Source organism: Marmota marmota, unplaced genomic scaffold (assembly GCF_001458135.2).
Source record: "Marmota marmota marmota unplaced genomic scaffold, marMar, whole genome shotgun sequence".
Classification (NCBI taxonomy): domain Eukaryota; kingdom Metazoa; phylum Chordata; class Mammalia; order Rodentia; family Sciuridae; genus Marmota; species Marmota marmota.
The window spans coordinates 26,184,044-26,195,658 of record NW_026000142.1 but is presented as its reverse complement, the minus strand read 5'-3'; positions in this window follow the sequence as shown (position 1 = coordinate 26,195,658).

Below are 11,615 nucleotides of genomic sequence, written 5' to 3'. Positions count from 1 at the left end.
AGTGAGGCACAAGACAGACGCACGCTTCCCCGGAGCCCTGGCCCGCGCCCGGTTAGCATCCGGAAGGGCAGGGAGGGATGCAAGCCCTTGCTTGGAGCCGGGGCGCTGTCGGGGCCACTGAGCCCGCGAATCTGCAGTGAGTGATGTAAAAGCCCCGGGGAAAGGAAACCTCCAGCCCAGCTGTCCTAAAGAGCAAAAGGAGGCGGCCAGCCTCTTTGGACCTTAGATTTCCCTTTTTTTTTTTTTCTTTTTTCTTTTTAACTGGGAAGACGCGCAAGGGAAGAAAAAGGGCGGAAGGGACGGCGCTGGCGCGGGTTCTTTGTCTGTGCTGGCTGCGCCCCGCGCCCCTCGGGGCACGCCGCCTAGCAGCTAGGACAGCCTGGCTTAGGTCTGGGGATCCGCCCGCGGTCCCGAAGCGCGAAGGCCCCCATCGCTCCCTTCCCAGCCAGACCTCGAGTCCCTCCCGCTGTCCCCTGCCTAGCTCATTGCTGCAGCGACAGAGCCTCATCTGTAGCCGGATTTAAAATGAGATTAAGCGAAAACGGAATTGGCAGCCTCGAGTGGTGCCTGAAAATGGTGATTTGTGCTGCTCGGGTGTAGGGAATTGTGAGGCACTAAGGGCTGGCGGAGCTGAGACCCGACAGGCGCTCTTCGCTGGACTGTTATTCATTGCTACTGGTTTCTTCAGGCGGAGATGGGTGTAATAATTTTTTAAGTCCGTATTTATTTCCTTTAAATGTCAGTTATGGCCAATGTCCCTGAAATGGGGGGAGGGGAAGGCGTTCAGAGGAGCTGCTGACGGCAGTGATGAAGCGGGTAGTAATGAGCTGCCGCACATAAGACTGCGGAGAAGTGAAATCATCCATAAGCACGTTTTTAACTGAGGACGGCTGGCAGGAGCCCTGCGGCATCCGGAGATGGGGAAACCGGGTTGCCAGATTTTAATGCCTCTCCCCACCCACCCTGGGCTTGCCACCAAGCCCAGATAAGCCCGCGTGTACAGAAAAATGAGAGTATGAAATTGTCTTTGCCTGTAGTTGGGGCGGGGTGGATGGGTGCAAAACAGGGTTCAAAGGGAGATCTCTGTAATCACTCTGTTGCAAAAGGAAGAGATTGTTTTTCTTCCTCTCAGCCAAGCCGAGTTTAGACAGGTAGAAAGGGGCCACTTACAGCGGTCTACTGTTCTCCCTTACTTCAAAATCCCCAATGGGGGCTATAGCTGTAGCTCAGTGGCAGAGCGCTTGCTTAGCATGTATGAGGCACTGGGTTCGATCCTTAGCATCAGGTTAAAAACTAAACAAAGGCATGCTGTCTATCTACAACTATAATTTTTTTTAAATCCCCACAGGTTCAATGGTATCTATCTATCTATCTATCTATCTATCTATCTATCTATATCTATCATCTATCTGTCTGATATATTAACAAGTCATTATGCTGTAGCTCTATGCTGGGCACAGGCTATAGATAGGCTGTAGGTCCTTAACCTCATTTAATCCTAACACCACCTAAAGAGGCAAAAAAAAAAAAAAAAAAAAAAAAAATTATCCCCATTTCACAAGGGAAGGAATGGAAAAGTTAATAACTTGCCCAAAATCTGTGACAAAACCTGAATGCAAGGCAGCCTGGCTGGTTCCAAAGGCTCTGGCCCCACCACTATCTACAACCCTAGCTAGCAGAAAAGTACCACCAATACTTATTTGTCTTGTGGTAGAGCAAAATGTTGCTTCCAGATCTCAGTGTCCTGACCCTCATTTCTCACTACAGTCTCAGGCTTCTGAAAGAATTTCCTGATCCCCCATCCTAAATTAGGTTTCCTAGAGCTGCACCAACCAACAGAGTAGGCCCTAGCCATAGGGAGATACTTAAATTATATTAAAAATTAAGTTCCTCAGTCACATTAGCAACATTTCAAGTATACACTATTTACCTCAATAGCTGCATGTGGTAGTAGGTACTGTATCACACAATGCAGACTCAGATTATGTCCATCTGCAAAAAATTCTCTCAAACAGCACAGTTCCTATACCGAAAAGATGGATAAATGCTTAGTTGCTAATGCATTCATTCAATCAACCAATATTTATCAGAAACCTCCTGTGTGTCAAAATGCTAGATGCAATGGGCTTAGCAGTGAATACATTTAATATTGAGCCTGTCACTGTGGAGTTTACAAGCTAGTGTTGGAGACAGGAAACTCATGGAGCAGACAAGAGAATTTCTGACACTGAAGATGTCATGAAGAAATAAAACAGGATGATGGCGGTAGAGTCTAGGGCAGGGAAGTCACCTTAGATTGAGGAGTTGAGAAAAGCCTTTCTAGAAGAGTGAGATGGGAGCCAAAACTGCAGTAATCTAGAAGAGCCCACCCTGTGGATGTGTGGGGGACAGCAAGCCAGCCAAGGTGAAGAAAGAATATTGAAAACACTAAAGCAGCACCATGCCTAGGATGTTCTGTGCTCAGCAAGAAAAGGAAGGGTGGCATGGAATGAGCCCAGAGAAGCAGCTGAGACTAGAGTACATAAGGTGATGGGGAGATTTGACTGGGCAATGAATCAAAGGATAGAATATCAGGATGCCAAAAAAAGTTTGAGAAAAAAAATTTTAAGTCTTCTCCAGATTTAAATAATATCTAACATAACATTTTAATGTAATTGTCTACAGAAGTTTCTAGATAGTATCAAAGGGCATTCACACATTTGTTTACTCTGACAAATATTAACTGACCAACTATTACATGCAACATACTGTGTTAGACACAGGGGAAAAACAGTTCCTGCTCCATGAAACTTACCTTTCAGTGAGAGAGAAAGAATTAACATCTATTACTATGATCAGTTGTGGAGTTTTAAAAGTAATATGTATCTAAAGGGAAATAAAAGTGACAGAGAGGGAAAAAAAGGCAATAGAGGCTTAATTGTGGAAGAGGCTAAAGCCAGGATCTATAAGGGTTTAGTTTGATAAAATGAAGGGGAGGAGGAAAAAATTATTTCAGACCAAAACACCTTTGTATAAGAAGGTATCCACAATGAAAAGGAAAGTGTACATTGAAGACTTAACACAAAGATCAGTGCAGCTGGAAACTGGCCCAGCCAGGCTACTGGCATAAGCTGCGCCCTAACTGAGCAGGACCTTGTCTGTGCCTGAATGAAAGGGAAAGAGGTGTGTTGAATATGCTGCACACACTCAGGCTTTTAGTTCTGGATCTAGTCACCAAATTTCTTTCCCAGTGCTATAGATCTAGCTTTTACTACTCCTCAGGCTTTTGCAGCTTGAGAAATTGTTGCTGTTGAGCAAGCTATTTTTTAAAATACTTTTTATTAAGTAAACTTTTAAATCAAGTATACCATTTGCATGAAAATAAGCAAACAAATCACACATTTAGAGAAAAATACAATGGAGCACTTGATACAAGCAGCATCCAGGGAACCTTAGGTAGAAGTCCTCATGACCACTTTAAGCAATTGCTCTTCCCCAAGGAATGATTTTTTTAAAAAGGACTTACTGTGTCTTCAGGGTGATTATTTTTGTCTGTTTTCAAGCTTTATATAAATGGAATTATGCAATATATTTGACTTTATATGTGGCTTCTCTGGCTCAGAATTATGGTTTTGAGAATAAATTTGTGTTTTTGCTTATAGCAAGAGTTTGGGCATTCTTATTACTATGCAGTATATGGGTATATGGGCAAATCACTATTAACTAATTATTAATGAAAATTTATACTATTTTCAGTGTACAACTATTTTCAAATTTTGGCCATTGTTAAGCCATAAACTATGTGGTTAAAAATACTTTAGCACATATATTTCGGTGGTTATATGAATACATTTCATTTAGGCAAGGGAGTATTAGCCCATGGGGCAGAAGAACCTCTTTTAACACACCAGTTCAACAGAACTAGTAAGAAACAGAAGTTCTTGGAGCTCAGAACAGAAGTGAAAGCAGGAATCCAGAGATAAACAGTGAGTATCCAACCCACCCAGCTCTCTGAGACATCTGCCCACTTCAATAGTCCTTGAATTTCCACTTTGATGGCCATATGGTGTATGGGAACATGAGATAAAGCTTAGGGTCCGCCCTAAGTGGGAAGAATGATAGGACTGTGAAACTCAACGTATAGTTTGTAGATCAGTCCACAAACTATCTGCTGCCTGTCCATGTTGAGATATGTACAGAAATTAAGAGGATTTAGACACTTTTATAGTGCATTAAGTATCTGTCTGTGATGGAATACAGAAAGTTTTCATAACACCATGATAGGCACTCCATGCATAAAACTGTGACACATTCCTAAATAACTAGACCCTCAATGGAAAGGTAAACCAGGGGGAAATATAAATATAAATATATATATATATATATATATATATATATATATCCCCCTTATTGGTCTGATTCTTGACAGAGGGTAGTGATGACAGGAGTCCTACCAAATTTGAAACTACGATCTGGCTCTCAAGAGTTTCTGACCCAACAAATGTTTTCTCTCACATGTGGAAGTTAGAGCAAAATAAGGGAAAGAAGGTGGCAGTGAGGGGAATCAGACATCATAAATATATAGGGAAGATCAGTGGAGTAGAAGGTAGAGAATGAGAGGGAGGAAGGAAGGATGGGAAAGGGGAGGAGATATGGAATGCATTTAACAAATCAGGTTATGTGCAAATATAAATGTACCAAAGGCAATTTTACCCTTGTGTATATGTAGAAAATACCAATCAAAAATAAATAAAGGAGCAAATGGAAAATCATTAGAGTAGAAAAGGAAGAACAGGGGGAAGGAACAGGGGAAAGGTGGAGAGGAATGGGGATTGAAGTTGAATACCTTACATGTATGATTTTGTCAAAATGAACCCAACTACTATGCATGACTACAAGGTTCAAATAATTTTTTAAAAAAAGAGTTTCTGACCCAAATTTACACTTCTGTTTGATTAAAAAACCTCAAGCCAAAATTAATTTTAAAGTGGTCTTGGATTAAAAGTGTTCCCACACATCTGGCAGAACCAAATCCATATCATCTCCAGGAAGGAAAAAAAAAAAAACTCATTGTAAATCAGGCTTCAAAGAATTCCAACTGATGAAGCCTCAAGGAACATATTCACAATGAAAAAAAATCACTAATGTGGTGAGAAAGCAGAAATTGTGAATAATCATAAACAATAAATACAATCAAATTACAAAGATTTTAGATATCGGAATTATCCACAATATGTGGTATTTAATAAATTTAGAAATTTAAAAAAATATTTCAAAAATAAAACTAAGAATAAATGACTTCCAAAACTCACCAGGTATTTCCAAAATGAAAATCTAAAACTCTAAGGACAGAGACATGTGCTTCTAATTGTATGGAATAGTACATCTTCTGGGAGGCCTTCTTCCTGCAAGACAACTAGATTTATCATTAAGCTTGATTTTCTAGGATTATTGGGCTTATAGAAAGTAAAAGAAATCATTAAAAAATCAGCAAGTTTAACAAAGGCATCACATACTAGCTATACAATTTGAAGGACTTCATACAAAAGACAAACATTCAGTTCAAAAAGTAGGAAACCAAGTCCATTAAATCTGTGTGCGTGTGCGCACTTGTGCACGTGCATGCATCAACCATGAAGAAAAGCCAGAACAGTACATTCAGTGGATACATATGAGTGTGAGTTTGCAGTTATGTGGAAACAGTATATGGCATTTGTCATTGCAGATCTAAAGAGGAAACAATGGACTTTTCAATAAATGTTCTGAGGCGATTTGTTATTTGCACAAAAAAATAATAAAAATTGGACCTCTCTCTCCCAACTAGGGTCACAGACTACTTAAGTATTGGTCCTTTCACTTGCATTAACCCCTTCCAAGGCCCTGAGAGGAGCTTGGAAATGGCTACATAGGGCTGGGGTTGTAGTTGAGTGATAGAGCACTTGCCTAGCATGCGTGAGGCACTGGGTTCTAGTCTCAGCACCACATAAAAATAAATACATAAAATAAAGGTACTGTGACCATCTACAACTAAATAATATATTTTTTTAAAAAAGAAATGGCTACACATGGTCACACGTATTTTTTAAATTTGTAAAGTAAGATATTTTGATTACATTGTCCCTTTCTATTCTAACTACTCCTCCATCACTTATTTTGTGCAGACTGTCATACTCTCATTAGAATGTGAACTTTTCTTTCTTTCTTTCTTTCTTTTCTTTTCTTTCTTTTTAGCATGATTAAAGAGAAGTTAATTTGGAAATTCATTGCATTTAGTTGGATATTTTATGTGGTTTACAATCAGTTTATGTTTAGAACTGTCTGCCATGAACATTTTCATAGAAGTATTTGCGCAAATGTACATGTTCTTTTCTCTTTAGGAGTGAAATGCTTGGGAACAAAGGTTCTTAACTCTGTGTGAAGGAACTCTTTGGAAGTCTGAAGAGAGCTATGGAGCTCTTCTGAGGATATTGTTTAAACATTTTTATTGCCTTTATATAAAATACAAAGGATGACAAAGAAATTAAATTGAAATATAGTTAGTATCAGCATCCTAAAAACATATTATAGTAATATGTTTTATTAACACATAAAATAATAAGTTATAGTAGCAAATACTTTCAACATAATAATGAGCTCTATCTGTATTTTGAGTTCTATCAATCACAACGTAATATGGAAATGTCTGTGATTTCTACTGGTGACAAAAAACATACTATTTTGGTTAGTAGTCTACTTTATAATCAGAGGAAATGCTAAATTTTTGCTAAAGATTAATGAAAATTCCATTTCATAGATTTCCCTCTACCCCAACAGATTCCCAACCTGTTAAGAACTTGAAATATAATATTATACTGTATTAAAAATGAATGAATCTTGTAATGCTCATCTTAAAAGGCAAGTTGAAGAAAACATACAGTTTTACTTCACTTCTATAAAACTTAGACACATGCTAAATTACAATATATGTTGTTTAGGCATTCATATAGTGAAGTATGAAAAAATGTATGGGAATGACAACAAGAATTTCAGAATGCCAACTACCTATAGGAGGGAGAAAGAGGGATTCGCTAGAGAGGGATTCAAGGAACCTCGACTTACTTGTAATAACATATTTCTTAAACACACTGGTAGGTTTGCAGGTGTTTGTTGTATGTCATTTTATATATTTATGCTTTATGTTTCCCATGTATTTGCATGCATATGAAATATTTCATAATAAATTTTTAAAAGAATGAATTAACCATTTTAAAACATGTAAAGAAAAATTATACCAGTACTTAATTATTATATTCAAAATATTAATGCCCTGAATATACCTAAAATACTTTATACTATGCTATACTCAAAATTGTGGAATTAAAAAACAAAAATACAGTAACATTTTCTTCTCACACTCCCCACTGAGTTTTTTCCCCAAGGCAATATGGGTAATTTTTGAAGCTGCCTTCAAAAAACTGCAAATTGTGCAACCAATCTGGAAAGCAGTATGGAGATTCCTTAGAAAACCTGGTATGGAACCACCATTTGACCCAGCTATCCCACTACTTGGTCTATAGCCAAAGGACATACTATAGTAACACAGCCACATCAATGTTCATAGCAGCTCAATTCATAATAGCTAAACTGTGGAAGTAATCTAGATGCCCCTCAACAGATGAATAGATAATGAAACATTAACAGAGAATAAAATTATGGCATTTGCAGGTAAATGGGTGGAGCGGAGAATATCATGCTAAGTGAAGTAAGCCAATCCCCAAAAAACAAAAGGCCAAATGTTCTCTCTGATAAGTGGATGCTGATCCTTAAGAGGGGCAGGCGAGGGACAGGAGGAGAGGTAGCATGGGGGCAGGAAAGATGGTGGAATGAGATGGACATCATTACCCTAGGTACATGCATGACTGCACATATGGTGCGATGCTACATCATGTACAACCAGAGAAATGAAAAGTTGTGCTGTAATTGTGTACGATGAATCAAAATGCATTCTGCTGTCATATATACCTAATTAAAATTAATTAATCAATAAAAAATTTTAAAAGGTATATATAAATACATAAATGTATATAATACATGATTATATATAATTTTTTAAATAGACTAATAAAATATTTATATTTATTTATAACAATATATATTTATGAAAACATATAAATGTGTGTATACACATTTATATGTGTATACATAATATAGAGAGAGGTGTTAAACATTTTTCACATATTTGTTGATATATTTGTGTATATAGATATATATACACACACACATTTTTGGGGGGGGGGGTAGGTACCCAGATTGCTTTACCACTGTGCTACCTCCCCAGGCTTTTTAAAAATTTTTTAATTTTTTAATTTTGAGACAGGATCTCACCAAGTTGCTTAGGGCCTCACCAAGTTGCTAAGGCTGGCCTTAAACTTACAATCCTCCTGCCTCAGCCTCCTGGGTCACTGGGATTACAGGTGTACATCACCACACCTAGCTTTCAAAGATATTTAATTTCATTCTCTTTATGTTTTATTTTACTTTCCCATTATTTGAACTTCTTGGAATTTTCCCAGTAACTTTTTAATTTTATTACAGTATTATTTGTAGGTTGGAGTTGACAAACATTTTGGTTGTAACCAGTGGAAATCATGACTCAGTTTAATCAGTTATTGATTAGGTTAATCAGTTAATTATTGATTAGGTTAATCAGTTATTTATTGATTAGAATAACAGATACTTTACAGAAATATGAGTGGTCAACAAATATGTGAAAATGTTCAACATCTCTAGCAATTAGAGAAATGCAAATTAAAACTACACTGAGATTTCATCTCACTTCAATCAGAATGGCAATTATCAAGAATATAAGTAACAATAAAGCCTCTCTGGAGGCTGAGACAGGAGGATTGTGTGTTCAAAGCCAGCCTCAGCAAAAGTGAGTCGCTAAGCAACTCAGTGAGATCCTGTCTCTAAATAAAATACAAAATAGAGCTGGGATGTAGCTTAGTGGTTGAGTGTCCCTGAGTTCAATCCTTAGTACCCCGGTGAAAGAAAAAAAGTAATGATAAATGTTGCCGAGTATGTAGAGAAAAAGTCACACTCATACATTGCTGGTGGGACTGCAAATTGGTGCAACCACTCTGTAAAGGAGTATGGAGATTCCTCAGAAAACTTGGAATGGAATCACCATTTGACCCAGTTATCCCACTCCTGGGTATATATCTGAAAGAACTAAAATCGGCATACGGTAGCTATACAGCCACTTCAATATTTATAACAGCACAATTCACAATAACTAAGATATAGAACCAACCTAGGTGTGCTTCAACAGATGAATTGATAAAGAAATTGTGGTATATATACACAATGAAGTATTACTCAACCATAAAGAAGAATGATTTATGACATTTGCCAGGAAATGGGTGGATATGGAGACTATCATGCTAATTGACATAAGCCAGTTTCAAAAAGCCAAAAGTTTTCTCTGATATATGGTAGCTAACACACAAAAAGGGGGATGCTGAGTGGAAGAATAGAAGTTCAGTAGGATAGACAATGGGAAATGGAGGGAAGGGAGAGAAGAGAGGAAAAAGAAAGCCAGTGGAATGAATCTGACATAATTTTTCCATATACCTATATGAAAACAACTCAATGAATTCCACCATCATATACTAGAATTATATCACATACTTGTATAATTATATCAAAATGAATTCTGCTGTCATCTATAACTAAAAAGAACCAATAAAAAAGAATAACTGAAAAAGCCAAAGGAAGTCCTAGTTTCAGTACTGCTGAATAATGCTGCCAGCACTCTACAGCCCTTAGCTTTTCTCTATCCTGCAGCAACAGCATTCCCAGGCAGGCCCAGTCAACGTGGTAGCCCTTGGAAAGTCCTGGCATATTTTATCATTAGAGGAATGAGATTTATTGGACTGGCTGAGAGGCATATGCCCATTCTTGAACCAGTCACTGTGATGGAAATGTTGATTGCCTCTGTCTAGGACATGACTCCAGAGTCTAGGGTGAGTAATTATAGAGTCAGATCCACCAAAACCACATGCACTCCTTCTTAATGGAGGAAATATAATTATAATATAGTGTGATCAATATTTATAGGAGAAAATGTACCAAAGAAGAGAAAGTGAATGCTAAGCCAAACAAACAATAAATGTCACTTTGTTATCACTTGGTCAACTAAGAAAAAAATTGTCCTTTCATTGTCCAGGGGTGGAGATTCATCCTTTGTCTTCTTGTCCTCCACTAACTGCAGAATACCTTACAATCTGTCTGAATGCATTCTTGCATTCTTCTATTTAATGATGAGTGCTGACTGAGGCTGGTTTTCAGAAGTGGCATTAACAGTAATGTGAATTTTAACTTGGGGTTTTTTTGTTTGTTTGTTTTTGGTGTGCTGGAGGTTGAACCCAGGACCTCACACATCCTAAGCATGTGCTCTATCACAGAGCTACATCCCCAACCCACTAAGTTTTAACTTGATTGAGAAAAGTCTAGCCCATGGTAAAATAGAGTCCAGGATATCCCTGTTCTCCAAAACTTAGTAACATTAATAGTGTTTTGTATTCGAGTCCTCACTTGCTACTTCCATGATAAAGTCCTGCATGAATAATATATAATTCTATAAAGCTTTCCGGTATAGTTAAATAAAAAAGAAGGATTTGTTTAATATTGTAGGATTCAATGCTCTGTATACTGATGTAATGGGAAAATTATTCAGAAACATTTCATTCTTGAGAAAATACTACCCACATTATCAATGCCTTGGCACACCTGAGCTTATAAAAACTACAGTACATACTTTCTAAGCACATGACCTTGTTGGTGACTTTTCACCACAGGAAAAAAAATTATCTTGAAATTTTATGACTATTAGCAGTGCTCAGAACAAAAGGTTTCTATAACAGACAAGGGTAAAATTGTTGATACTCACCCACTTCCCTTTCACTATATTCAAAGAAATTTTCTAAAGAAATTCTCTATGTGTGGACGTGAAATAGGTATCCAGAATTTTGCTTATGAGAGGTTAGACTAAAGAAGGTTAATAAATATTGATTTATTACACATTTTTCACCTACTACATGCCAAGCACCATGTTAGGCCCTGGTGATGTAAGAGTGAGGGAAGATGATTTACACTCTCAAAGTATAAATCTTAATGGAGGAAATATAATTAGAATATAGTGTGATCAATATTTATAGTGTAAAAATACTTTAATAAAGTGAATAGTATGTACTGTGATACTCAGAATTAAGTATCCACAAGAAAAATAATGGGATGAGATGGCAGTATGCTGGAAAATGCTTCAGTGGTGAATAAACATCTTGGGGGAAACTTGGGCTAAGTCCTAAGGACAGTAGGAATTTCCCAGGTACAAGGGGTGGTCTAGGAAAGGAAAAGACAACCCAAACAGTAAATAGAGAAATAAGCAAGCATACTATCTTCAGTTTATTAAAAATGGGCTTAAACAAAGGCTGTATGAAGCTAAAGATATGGGTATTTTCCAGTAGGGTTGGAGAAAGTACCTACTAAAAAACATCTGTCACTTATCTGCTGAGATTTTATTCATGTAAATTATAATTAATTTTGTCTTAGAAACATTTTAATAGGTTGATGTCCTTGGGGATGGTGATAGAATA